The sequence below is a fragment of the Tachypleus tridentatus genome, chromosome 2 (assembly GCF_004210375.1).
Source record: "Tachypleus tridentatus isolate NWPU-2018 chromosome 2, ASM421037v1, whole genome shotgun sequence".
Taxonomy (NCBI): domain Eukaryota; kingdom Metazoa; phylum Arthropoda; class Merostomata; order Xiphosura; family Limulidae; genus Tachypleus; species Tachypleus tridentatus.
The window spans coordinates 11,077,104-11,091,223 of NC_134826.1; the positions used below are offsets into that span (position 1 = coordinate 11,077,104).

Genomic DNA, 14,120 nt, shown 5'->3' on the forward strand with positions numbered 1-14,120 from the left:
AACATGCTCGCCATTTGAACTGGGTGGGCGTGTTAATGTGACGGTCAATCCCACTATTCGTTGGTAAAAGAGTAGCCCAAGAATTGACGGTGGGTGGTGATGACTACCTGCTTTCCCTCTAGTCTTACACTGCTAAATAAGGAACTGTAAACGCAGATAGCCCTCGTGTAGCTTGCGCGAAACTCAAAAATAAGCGAACAAACAAACAAATTCTTCAGCGGAAAGTCTGAGGGCTTGTTACGCAGTAGGCAGAGCTCCGATAGCCCATTGCCTAGATTTACTCTAACAATGAACAAGCAAACAAACGAGAAAAATATAAAAAATTGTGATTGCATAATATAAAAAGAATATTTTTATATGTGGCTGTAAAAAACGCACTAAAACTCGATTGTAATATTTGTAGGAATAATAATCCCACCGTGGAGCAAGCTGAGCTCTTTCAGTTTCTATGAATCACAAGACAGTATCTCTGTACATGATTTATAAGTTTAAACATTAGAAACTGTGAACTGTTCCTTTCTGATGAGTTTGAACAACAGAAGTAAATTAGCTTTGATGAAATCGTTTCGACGAGAATTACGAAGTCCTGCGTCTTCTAAACCAGTTAATGAACTGGTTTCCTTCTTACATTGACTCAGAATCACTACTCTACTTTCTTTGTTTCAGCTGTTCAATACAACGGTGATGGTTTACCAGTTAATGAACTGGTTTCCTTCTTATATGGACTCATAATCACTTATCTGCTTTCTTTGTTTTAGCTGCTCAATACAACGGCAGTGGTTTTCAACAACTCTGTTTGCGCGCACCGAATCTGAGTTGATTTTATTCGAACCTTTTTCAAGTTAGAATGGTTTTCACTAAGCCTGACTATTGAACAGAACGATTAAAACTGGAACGGTTCAAAAGACGTCTCCGCATCCGTAAAACACATTAAACTACCACAAAGAACGACTGCAATACGTGTTGATCCTCATGTTTCTATGTAAGGAGTAACATTACCGGTAGGTGGCGCTTTCACTAGTAGACACAAATGTTGCACTTGAGATCGATGTGTTAGGAGAGGCAGTGGTCCAGAGGATGAGAGTGCTATCCTGGACACCAAACACTTCGGGATAACTGCGAGTTTAAAGAAAAAATAAATTTTCAGTGGAATATACGATCGATTGGTAGGGAAGAGACGGCTGGTTGTGTGTAGAATATCGTGCAAGTGGTGCGTATGATACCTGACGTTCGTTTTAGAAAAAAATAGGACACTATAAGCCCACACCTTTGATGAATAGCTCTGATGTGAGGGATAAGGGCGGGTAACAGTGACACTCTTGACAACCATGAATAAGTAGAAACTTTGTTTCAATGTTGAGCTCTCCGAACAGAACTATCTGGAGATCTCTACGGGCTGGAGTAATTCTTCTTTTCCTGGGGTTACTGGCGGGAAGATGCTGTGCACATCCGGATGCGAAGCGGCTTCTCGATGACATTCTTAGCGGATATAACCGACTGATCCGTCCGGTCAGTAACCATACCGACAAACTGATTGTCAAATTAGGACTTCGACTGACCCAACTTATAGACGTCGTAAGTTCAGGTAAAACAGAACTTCGAGACACTAATAAGTAAAGACGGATCCATTTCAAATGAATAATGTATCTGTTGGTGTTGATGTGAGATTTATGTTATTATATAAAACGTATATTCCGGTTTTCGTGATGTCACGAAACTGTTTTTCACTTCGTCGTGATGATCGTTTTTGTTAAAACTGTTTTATTATCACATGAGTTTGGGTCGATAGGATGAAACCAAGACACGTAAGGTATTTTTTTAAGATTTTAACCCTAAACTTATTGAGGGAATTCTCACTTCACTTCTTTTCTTAATTATTTACCAATCTACGTGTAGAACTATTTCATGATTGGCTTTGTCACAAATAACACGCCAGTTAGACAAACAAGTTTAAACAAAAATACCGGATATAACGCAGTTTTGCGCGCTCAATACCGCGGGATATTCTATGTGCTTAACATATAAAATTAACGATATAACCGTTTCTGTAAGTTATTTTTTGTTAAGTGTCACTCATAGTACGAGTTGGTGGTTAGTTAGTTTGTTTGTTTTGAATTTCGCACAAAGCTACTCGAGGGCTATCTGTGCTAGCCGTCCCTAATGTGGCAGTGTAAGACTAAAGGGAAGGCAGCTAGTCATCACCACCCACCGCCAACTCTTGGGCTACTCTTTTACCAACGAATAGTGGGATTGACCGTAACATTATAACACCCCCACGGCTGAAAGGGCGAGCATGTTTGACGCGACCCTCAGATTACGAGTCGCACGCCTTAAAAACGCTGGGCCATGTCGGGCCTTGGCGGTTAGTGTGCCCCGCCTGTGAAAAAGAGAATTCCTTGTTCGGAACCCATTTCTCCCAGAATAGAACTGTGACAGGTATTTAGTTTTAAGGAGCGGTATTTCACTCTCCCAGCTGGGGCGTTCAGGGAGAAGATTATCCCACTTCGACCCGCTCCCAACTGGGGTGTTCAGGGAGAAAATTATCCCACTTCGACCCGCTCCTAACTGGGGTGTTCAGGGAGAAAATTATCTCACTTCAACACGCTCCCAACTGGGGTGTTCAGGGAGAAGATTATACCACTTCGACCCGCTCGTGAATACATTTTAAAAGTTAAGGAATTAATGATTTTGGTGGTCAGTAAAAAGGTCAGTGAATCCCTATTGCAAGATTTGATAAATGTCTAGAGAGCGTCGAGGCAGAGCAAGTACCTAGGTCTTTAATGAAGGAAGTGGTGACGTCAAAATTGTGGACGTTGTTGTATAGAAAAGAATCAAACTATTTAACGGACCTTTACCAGGGATTAAGAAACTAACGGACCTTTACCAGAGATAAAGAAACTAACGGACCTTTACCAGCGATTAAGAAACTAACGGACTTTTACCAGGGATTAAGAAACTAACGGACTTTTACCAGGGATTAAGAAACTAACGGACTTTTACCAGGGATTAAGAAACTAACGGACCTTTACCAGGGATTAAGAAACTAACGGACCTTTACCAGCGATTAAGAAACTAACGGACTTTTACCAGGGATTAAGAAACTAACGGACTTTTACCAGGGACTAAGAAACTAACGGGCCATTACCAGCGATTAAGAAACTAACGGACCTTTACCAGGGATTAAGAAACTAACGGACTTTTATCAGGGATTAAGAAACTAACGGGCCTTTACCAGCGATTAAGAAACTAACGGACCTTTACCAGGGATTAGGAAACTAACGGACCTTTACCAGGGATTAGGAAACTAACGGACCTTTCCCAGGGATTAAGAAACTAACGGACCTTTACCAGTGATTAAGAAACTAACGGACCTTTACCAGGGATTAGGAAACTAACGGACCTTTACCAGGGATTAGGAAACTAACGGGCCTTTACCAGCGATTAAGAAACTAACGGACCTTTCCCAGCGATTAAGAAACTAACGGGCCTTTACCAGCGATTAAGAAACTAACGGACCTTTCCCAGGGATTAAGAAACTAACGGACCTTTACCAGGGATTAGGAAACTAACGGACCTTTACCAGGGATTAAGAAACTAACGGACCTTTACCAGGGATTAAGAAACTAACGGGCCTTTACCAGGGATTAAGAAACTAACGGGCCTTTACCAGCGATTAAGAAACTAACGGGCCTTTACCAGGGATTAAGAAACTAACGGGCCTTTCCCAGGGATTAAGAAACTAACGGACCTTTCCCAGGGATTAAGAAACTAACGGGCCTTTACCAGGGATTAAGAAACTAACGGGCCTTTACCAGCGATTAAGAAACTAACGGACCTTTCCCAGGGATTAAGAAACTAACGGACCTTTACCAGTGATTAAGAAACTAACGGACCTTTACCAGGGATTAGGAAACTAACGGACCTTTACCAGGGATTAGGAAACTAACGGACCTTTACCAGGGATTAAGAAACTAACGGACCTTTCCCAGGGATTAAGAAACTAACGGACCTTTACCAGGGATTAGGAAACTAACGGACCTTTACCAGGGATTAAGAAACTAACGGACCTTTACCAGTGATTAAGAAACTAACGGGCCTTTACCAGCGATTAAGAAACTAACGGACCTTTCCCAGGGATTAAGAAACTAACGGACCTTTACCAGGGATTAGGAAACTAACGGACCTTTATCAGGGATTAAGAAACTAACGGACCTTTACCAGTGATTAAGAAACTAACGGGCCTTTACCAGCGATTAAGAAACTAACGGGCCTTTACCAGCGATTACGAAACTAACGGACCTTTACCAGGGATTAGGAAACTAACGGACCTTTACCAGGGATTAAGAAACTAACGGACCTTTCCCAGGGATTAAGAAACTAACGGACCTTTACCAGTGATTAAGAAACTAACGGACCTTTACCAGGGATTAGGAAACTAACGGACCTTTACCAGGGATTAGGAAACTAACGGACCTTTACCAGGGATTAAGAAACTAACGGACTTTTACCAGGGATTAAGAAACTAGCGGACTTGTACCAGGGATTAAGAAACTAACGGACTTTTACCAGGGATTAAGAAACTAACGGACCTTTACCAGCGATTAAGAAACTAACGGACCTTTACCAGGGATTAAGAAACCAACGGACTTTACCAGGGATTAAGAAACTAACGGGCCTTTACCAGGGATTAAGAAACCAACGGACTTTTACCAGGGTATAAGAAACTAACGGACTTTTACCAGGGATTAAGAAACTAACGGCCCTTTACCAGGTATTAGGAAACTAACGGACCTTTACCAGGGATTAAGAAACTAACGGACCTTTACCAGCGATTAAGAAACTAACGGGCCTTTACCAGCGATTAAGAAACTAACGGACCTTTACCAGTGATTAAGAAACTAACGGACCTTTACCAGGGATTAGGAAACTAACGGACCTTTACCAGGGATTAGGAAACTAACGGACCTTTACCAGGGATTAAGAAACTAACGGACTTTTACCAGGGATTAAGAAACTAGCGGACTTGTACCAGCGATTAAGAAACTAACGGGCCTTTACCAGGGATTAAGAAACCAACGGACTTTTACCAGGGTATAAGAAACTAACGGACTTTTACCAGGGATTAAGAAACTAACGGACTTTTATCAGGGATTAAGAAACTAACGGCCCTTTACCAGCGATTAAGAAACTAACGGACTTTTACCAGGGATTAAGAAACTAACGGCCCTTTACCAGCGATTAAGAAACTAACGGACCTTTACCAGGGATTAAGAAACCAACGGACTTTTACCAGGGTATAAGAAACTAACGGACTTTTATCAGGGATTAAGAAACTAACGGCCCTTTACCAGCGATTAAGAAACTAACGGACTTTTACCAAAGATTAAGAAAGTAACGGCCCTTTACCAGCGATTAAGAAACTAACGGACCTTTACCAGGGATTAGGAAACTAACGGACCTTTCCCAGGGATTAGGAAACTAACGGACCTTTACCAGGGATTAGGAAACTAACGGACCTTTCCCAGGGATTAAGAAACTAACGGACCTTTACCAGTGATTAAGAAACTAACGGACCTTTACCAGGGATTAGGAAACTAACGGACCTTTACCAGGGATTAAGAAACTAACGGGCCTTTACCAGCGATTAAGAAACTAACGGACCTTTCCCAGCGATTAAGAAACTAACGGGCCTTTACCAGCGATTAAGAAACTAACGGACCTTTCCCAGGGATTAAGAAACTAACGGACCTTTACCAGGGATTAGGAAACTAACGGACCTTTACCAGGGATTAAGAAACTAACGGACCTTTACCAGGGATTAAGAAACTAACGGGCCTTTACCAGGGATTAAGAAACTAACGGGCCTTTACCAGCGATTAAGAAACTAACGGGCCTTTCCCAGGGATTAAGAAACTAACGGGCCTTTACCAGGGATTAAGAAACTAACGGACCTTTCCCAGGGATTAAGAAACTAACGGGCCTTTACCAGGGATTAAGAAACTAACGGGCCTTTACCAGCGATTAAGAAACTAACGGACCTTTCCCAGGGATTAAGAAACTAACGGACCTTTACCAGTGATTAAGAAACTAACGGACCTTTACCAGGGATTAGGAAACTAACGGACCTTTACCAGGGATTAAGAAACTAACGGACCTTTCCCAGGGATTAAGAAACTAACGGACCTTTACCAGGGATTAGGAAACTAACGGACCTTTACCAGGGATTAAGAAACTAACGTACCTTTACCAGTGATTAAGAAACTAACGGGCCTTTACCAGCGATTAAGAAACTAACGGACCTTTCCCAGGGATTAAGAAACTAACGGACCTTTACCAGGGATTAGGAAACTAACGGACCTTTACCAGGGATTAAGAAACTAACGGACCTTTACCAGTGATTAAGAAACTAACGGGCCTTTACCAGCGATTAAGAAACTAACGGGCCTTTACCAGCGATTAAGAAACTAACGGACCTTTACCAGGGATTAGGAAACTAACGGACCTTTACCAGGGATTAAGAAACTAACGGACCTTTCCCAGGGATTAAGAAACTAACGGACCTTTACCAGTGATTAAGAAACTAACGGACCTTTACCAGGGATTAGGAAACTAACGGACCTTTACCAGGGATTAGGAAACTAACGGACCTTTACCAGGGATTAAGAAACTAACGGACTTTTACCAGGGATTAAGAAACTAGCGGACTTGTACCAGGGATTAAGAAACTAACGGACTTTTACCAGGGATTAAGAAACTAACGGACCTTTACCAGCGATTAAGAAACTAACGGACCTTTACCAGGGATTAAGAAACTAACGGACTTTTACCAGGGATTAAGAAACTAACGGGCCTTTACCAGGGATTAAGAAACCAACGGACTTTTACCAGGGTATAAGAAACTAACGGACTTTTACCAGGGATTAAGAAACTAACGGCCCTTTACCAGGTATTAGGAAACTAACGGACCTTTACCAGGGATTAAGAAACTAACGGACCTTTACCAGCGATTAAGAAACTAACGGGCCTTTACCAGCGATTAAGAAACTAACGGACCTTTACCAGGGATTAGGAAACTAACGGACCTTTACCAGGGATTAGGAAACTAACGGACCTTTACCAGGGATTAAGAAACTAACGGACTTTTACCAGGGATTAAGAAACTAGCGGACTTGTACCAGCGATTAAGAAACTAACGGGCCTTTACCAGCGATTAAGAAACTAACGGGCCTTTACCAGGGATTAAGAAACCAACGGACTTTTACCAGGGTATAAGAAACTAACGGACTTTTACCAGGGATTAAGAAACTAACGGACTTTTATCAGGGATTAAGAAACTAACGGCCCTTTACCAGCGATTAAGAAACTAACGGACTTTTACCAGGGATTAAGAAACTAACGGACCTTTACCAGCGATTAAGAAACTAACGGGCCTTTACCAGTGATTAAGAAACTAACGGACCTTTACCAGGGATTAGGAAACTAACGGACCTTTACCAGGGATTAGAAACTAACGGACCTTTACCAGGGATTAAGAAACTAACGGACTTTTACCAGGGATTAAGAAACTAGCGGACTTGTACCAGCGATTAAGAAACTAACGGGCCTTTACCAGCGATTAAGAAACTAACGGGCCTTTACCAGGGATTAAGAAACCAACGGACTTTTACCAGGGTATAAGAAACTAACGGACTTTTACCAGGGATTAAGAAACTAACGGACTTTTATCAGGGATTAAGAAACTAACGGCCCTTTACCAGCGATTAAGAAACTAACGGACTTTACCAGGGATTAAGAAACTAACGGCCCTTACCAGCGATTAAGAAACTAACGGACCTTTACCAGGGATTAAGAAACTAACGTACTTTTATCAGGGATTAAGAAACTAACGGACTTTTACCAGGGATTAAGAAACTAACGGACTTTTACCAGGGATTAAGAAACTAACGGACTTTTATCAGGGATTAAGAAACTAACGGACTTTTACCAGGGATTAAGAAACTAACGGACTTTTACCAGGGATTAAGAAACTAACGGCCCTTTACCAGCGATTAAGAAACTAACGGACCTTTACCAGGGATTAAGAAACTAACGTACTTTTATCAGGGATTAAGAAACTAACGGACTTTTATCAGGGATTAAGAAACTAACGGGCCTTTACCAGCGATTAAGAAACTAACGGACTTTTACCAGGGATTAAGAAACTAACGTACTTTTATCAGGGATTAAGAAGCTAACGGACTTTTATCAGGGATTAAGAAACTAACGGACCTTTACCAGGGATTAAGAAACTAACGGACTTTTACCAGCGATTAAGAAACTAACGGACTTTTACCAAGGATTAAGAAACTAACGGACTTTTACCAGGGATTAAGAAACTAACGGATGCTTACGGATTTATTTATGCGTTTGAGAGCATGCTACTTGTGTGTCAAAGGTAATAACTAGAAATTTGGTCGTTAGGCTTATATGACTTACCTTATTTGGTTATTCCTATGTTGGATTTTCACCTTTATTAACCTCCTCAAGTTGTTCATTTAGGTTATAGCGGAAAATAAGTGCTGTTACCGTCCTGTTGTCGCACCATTCGTGGATGGTGTCTAGAAATTTTTGGATTCTGTTTGCAGCGATTAGTGGATTTTGCGAGGCTGCTCCAGACGAAAATGTCGTCTGCATATTGCGATAAGTAACTGTATGGGAAGCTAGGAAAAGGGATATTGCTGGCAAACAGGATGTATGGTAGGGGAGAAAAAACAAATCCTTGTGGTACATATTGAATGTGTTAGAGGATGTTTTGTACCATGGCTGTTCTGTCCGTGAGAAATCCACCTCCTTGTGGTACATATTGAATGTGTTAGAGAATGTTTTGTACCATGGCTGTTCTGTCCGTGAGAAATCCACCTCCTTGTGGTACATATTGAATGTGTTAGAGGATGTTTTGTACCATGGCTGTTCTGTCCGTGAGAAATCCACCTCCTTGTGGTACATATTGAATGTGTTAGAGGATGTTTTGTACCATGGCTGTTCTGTCCGTGAGAAATCCACCTCCTTGTGGTACATATTGAATGTGTTAGAGGATGTTTTGTACCATGGCTGTTCTGTCCGTGAGAAATCCACCTCCTTGTGGTACATATTGAATGTGTTAGAGAATGTTTTGTACCATGGCTGTTCTGTCCGTGAGAAATCCACCTCCTTGTGGTACATATTGAATGTGTTAGAGGATGTTTTGTACCATGGCTGTTCTGTCCGTGAGAAATCCACCTCCTTGTGGTACATATTGAATGTGTTAGAGGATGTTTTGTACCATGGCTGTTCTGTCCGTGAGAAATCCACCTCCTTGTGGTACATATTGAATGTGTTAGAGAATATTTTGTACCATGGCTGTTCTGTCCGTGAGAAATCCACCTCCTTGTGGTACATATTGAATGTGTTAGAGAATGTTTTGTACCATGGCTGTTCTGTCCGTGAGAAAATTTGAGATCCACCTCAGGGTGGTGGTGTCAGTTTCCATTTTTTCCAGACGATATCTGAGGTCGTGTTGCCACACAGGGTCAAATGATTTTTGTATATTCAGGAAAACTACAATAGTCGCTTGGTTGTTGTTAAATGGTGTATGTCTGGATTGGGTAAGTGTTGTTAAATGGTCTATGTCTGGATTCGGTAAGTGTTGTTAAATGGTCTATGTCTGGATTCGGTAAGTGTTGTTAAATGGTCTATGTCTGGATACGGTAAGTCTTGTTAAATGGTCTATGTCTGGATTCGGTAAGTCTTGTTAAAAGGTCTATGTCTGGATTCGGTAAGTGTTGATAAATGGTCTATGTCTGGATTCGGTAAGTTTTGTTAAATGGTCTATGTCTGGATTCGGTAAGTCTTGTTAAATTGTCTATGTCTGGATTCGGTAAGTGTTATTAAATGGTTTATGTCTGGATTCGGTAATTATTGTTAAATGGTCTATGGTTTGCCTTCCCTTGAAGAAGTAGTTTTGTAAGTTTGGTGTGAGGTTGTAGTTTTAACAGAACAAGGGTAGTCTGTAAGAAATGTTTCTTTTTTCTAACAGAACAAGGGTAGTCTGTAAGAATTGTTTCTTTTTTCTAACAGAACAAGGGTAGTCTGTAAGAAATGTTTCTTTTTTCTAACAGAACAAGGGTAGTCTGTAAGAAATGTTTCTTTTTTCTAACAGAACAAGGGTAGTCTGTAAGAAATGTTTCTTTTTCTAACAGAACAAGGGTAGTCTGTAAGAAATGTTTCTTTTTCTAACAGAACAAGGGTAGTCTGTAAGAAATGTTTCTTTTTCTAACAGAACAAGGGTAGTCTGTAAGAAATGTTTCTTTTTGTAACAGAACAAGGGTAGTCTGTAAGAAATGTTTTTTTTTCTAACAGAACAAGGGTAGTCTGTAAGAAATGTTTCTTTTTTCTAACAGAACAAGGGTCGTCTGTAAGAAATGTTTCTTTTTTCTAACAGAACAAGGGTAGTCTGTAAGAAATGTTTCTTTTTTCTAACAGAACAAGGGTAGTCTGTAAGAAATGTTTCTTTTTTCTAACAGAACAAGGGTAGTCTGTAAGAAATGTTTCTTTTTTCTAACAGAACAAGGGTAGTCTGTAAGAAATGTTTCTTTTTCTAACAGAACAAGGGTAGTCTGTAAGAAATGTTTCTTTTTTCTAACAGAACAAGGGTAGTCTGTAAGAAATGTTTCTTTTCTAACAGAACAAGGGTCGTTTGTAAGAAATGTTTCTTTTCTAACAGAACAAGGGTCGTTTGTAAGAAATGTTTCTTTTTCTAACAGAACAAGGGTAGTCTGTAAGAAATGTTTCTTTTTCTAACAGAACAAGGGTCGTCTGTAAGAAATGTTTCTTTTTCTAACAGAACAAGGGTCGTCTGTAAGAAATGTTTCTTTTTTCTAACAGAACAAGGGTCGTCTGTAAGAAATGTTTCTTTTTCTAACAGAACAAGGGTAGTCTGTAAGAAATGTTTCTTTTTTCTAACAGAACAAGGGTAGTCTGTAAGAAATGTTTCTTTTTTCTAACAGAACAAGGGTCGTCTGTAAGAAATGTTTCTTTTTTCTAACAGAACAAGGGTCGTCTGTAAGAAATGTTTCTTTTTTCTAACAGAACAAGGGTAGTCTGTAAGAAATGTTTCTTTTTCTAACAGAACAAGGGTAGTCTGTAAGAAATGTTTCTTTTTCTAACAGAACAAGGGTAGTCTGTAAGAAATGTTTCTTTTTCTAACAGAACAAGGGTCGTCTGTAAGAAATGTTTCTTTTTTCTAACAGAACAAGGGTCGTCTGTAAGAAATGTTTCTTTTCTAACAGAACAAGGGTAGTCTGTAAGAAATGTTTCTTTTTCTAACAGAACAAGGGTAGTCTGTAAGAAATGTTTCTTTTTCTAACAGAACAAGGGTAGTCTGTAAGAAATGTTTCTTTTTTCTAACAGAACAAGGATAGTCTGTAAGAAATGTTTCTTTTTTCTAACAGAACAAGGGTCGTCTGTAAGAAATGTTTCTTTTTTCTAACAGCACAAGGGTAGTCTGTAAGAAATGTTTCTTTTTCTAACAGAACAAGGGTAGTCTGTAAGAAATGTTTCTTTTCTAACAGAACAAGGTAGTCTGTAAGAAATGTTTCTTTTTTCTAACAGGACAAGGGTCGTCTGTAAGAAATGTTTCTTTTTCTAACAGAACAAGGGTAGTCTGGAAGAAATGTTTCTTTTTCTAACAGAACAAGGGTAGTCTGTAAGAAATGTTTCTTTTTCTAACAGAACAAGGGTAGTCTGTAAGAAATGTTTTTTTTTCTAACAGAACAGGGTAGTCTGTAAGAAATGTTTCTTTTTCTAACAGAACAAGGATAGTCTGTAAGAAATGTTTTTTTTCTAACAGAACAAGGGTCGTCTGTAAGAAATGTTTCTTTTTCTAACAGAACAAGGGTAGTCTGTAAGAAATGTTTTTTTTTCTAACAGAACAAGGGTCGTCTGTAAGAAATGTTTCTTTTTCTAACAGAACAAGGGTCGTCTGTAAGAAATGTTTCTTTTTCTAACAGAACAAGGGTAGTCTGTAAGAAATGTTTCTTTTTTCTAACAGAACAAGGGTCGTCTGTAAGAAATGTTTCTTTTTTCTAACAGAACAAGGGTAGTCTGTAAGAAATGTTTCTTTTTTCTAACAGAACAAGGGTAGTCTGTAAGAAATGTTTCTTTTTTCCAACACAACTGAGAAGACTCTTCTAGCGGAATACTTCAGAGGATCTCCAACACAGAACCTCCACACTCAAACATGAAGTTGATAATCACTCTACCATCAATTCAGATCTTTAGCACCTATTTCTCCCAAACCACGCTCTGTCCTCAAAATAAGAGGATGCGCCCTCACGACCAACTCCCAAAAACCAGTCAGACGAGAACAGCCCACGGGTTATTGGAGAGTATTGTTGATTGGCTGTCTTTGATTTAACCTATCACCTCAGAGTTAGGGTTGGCTTCTCCAAAGTAGTTCTGATGTCTTTTTGCGCGAAATTCTGAATAGAAAACAAACAAATAATTAGCATAAGATCAATCATAGCGTCCCACACGCCACCTGCTGGTGTTAAACGGTATAACAAAACAATTCAATGAAAACCTTTCTCACTTTAAAGGAAATATTTATTTATAGCTGTTAAGCATTGATAATTAACTAAGTGAATTACTATCTAAAGTTATCTGTAGTTTACAGTTTTAGAATCTTGCCTAAAAATAAAATAAATAATAAGTTATATTATTCTATAGTTTTTAGTCGTAGAATATTACCTTAAAATAAAATAGATAATAAGTTATATTATTCTATAGTTTGCAGTTGTAGAATCGTACCTTATAACAAAATAAATAATAAGTTATATTATTCTATAGTTTGCAGTTGTAGAATCTTACCTTACAATAAAATAAATAATGAGTTGTTATGTTCTACAGTTTCGTTTTAAATAGAAGTAATCTGTACGCCTTCATCAACCTTACAATAAAATAAATAATGAGTTAATATGTTCTATATTTTACAGTTGCAGAATTTTGCCTTACAATGAAATAAATAATAAGTTATAATGTTCTGTAGTTTACAGTTGTGGAATCTAACCTTACAATAAATACAAGTAATGTGTCCGCCTTCATCAAATTCTTTTTCAGGTTGGATTTTGTAATATTCCTTAATTACGTGATTGAACATTGACATTACCAAAATGTAGGAGTTTCTTGTAGTTAAGTACAAAGTTATACGATAGGCTATCTGTTCTATGCCCGCTACGGGTTTAAAAGCCTGGGTTTAAGACTTCGGACTTATCTGTGAGGGTAACAAACTGATTAATAATGCACTTTCTGGTAATTTTTAACGTGAAGCTTTCTTTGTACTGTTTTCATGGAACCAAGTCTGTTAGTGAAGTAACCATATAACCAAGTCTGTTAGTGAAGTAACCATATAACCAAGTCTGTTAGTGAGGTAACCATATAATCATATAACCAAGTCTGTTAGTGAAGTAACCATATAACCAAGTCCGTTAGTGAAGTAACCATATAACTATACAACCAAATCTGTTAGTGAAGTAACCATATAACCAAGACTGTTGGTGAAGTAACCATATAACCAAGTCTGTTAGTGAAATAACCATATAACTATACAACCAAGTCTGTTAGTGAGGTAACCATATAACCAAGTCTGTTAGTGAAGTAACCATATAACCAAGTCTGTTAGCGGAGTAACCATATAACTATATAACCAAATCTGTTAGTGAAGTAACCACATAACCAAGTCTGTATGGAAGTAATCATGTGACTATTCTCATGGAACCATATCTGTCAGTGAACTAATGTGAACTCGCCATGTAACTACCCTCGTTCACAGGAAGAAAGACAATTTCTGTTCCCTATGTTTCTTCACAAACGTTACAGTGATGTTGAATTTTTATAACTTGGCCAATTATCATACAAATGAAGACAATATTTTTAATATTTTACTTTTATTGTTTGTTAAAAACTAATATTTTACTATTTAATTGTTTCTTAAAAACTAATATTTTACTATTTAATTGTTTGTTTAAAGCTTATATTTTGCTATCACGTATTTGTTTGAAGCCGATATTTGACTAGTGACGTGTTTGTTTCATGCTATTTTACCA

The 14,120-nt window shown here is 38.8% G+C and overlaps 1 pseudogene across 1 annotated transcript in view; it reads left to right on the plus strand.

The window, feature by feature from the left end:
- Nucleotides 1-1,121: 1,121 nt before the first annotated feature.
- Nucleotides 1,122-14,120, plus strand: part of LOC143238114 (acetylcholine receptor subunit alpha-like) — a 55,328-nt pseudogene continuing 42,329 nt past the window's right edge. The window contains exon 1 of the transcript XR_013020418.1: nucleotides 1,122-1,575. The product of XR_013020418.1 is annotated as an acetylcholine receptor subunit alpha-like (transcript). The remainder of the gene's footprint in view (nucleotides 1,576-14,120) is intronic.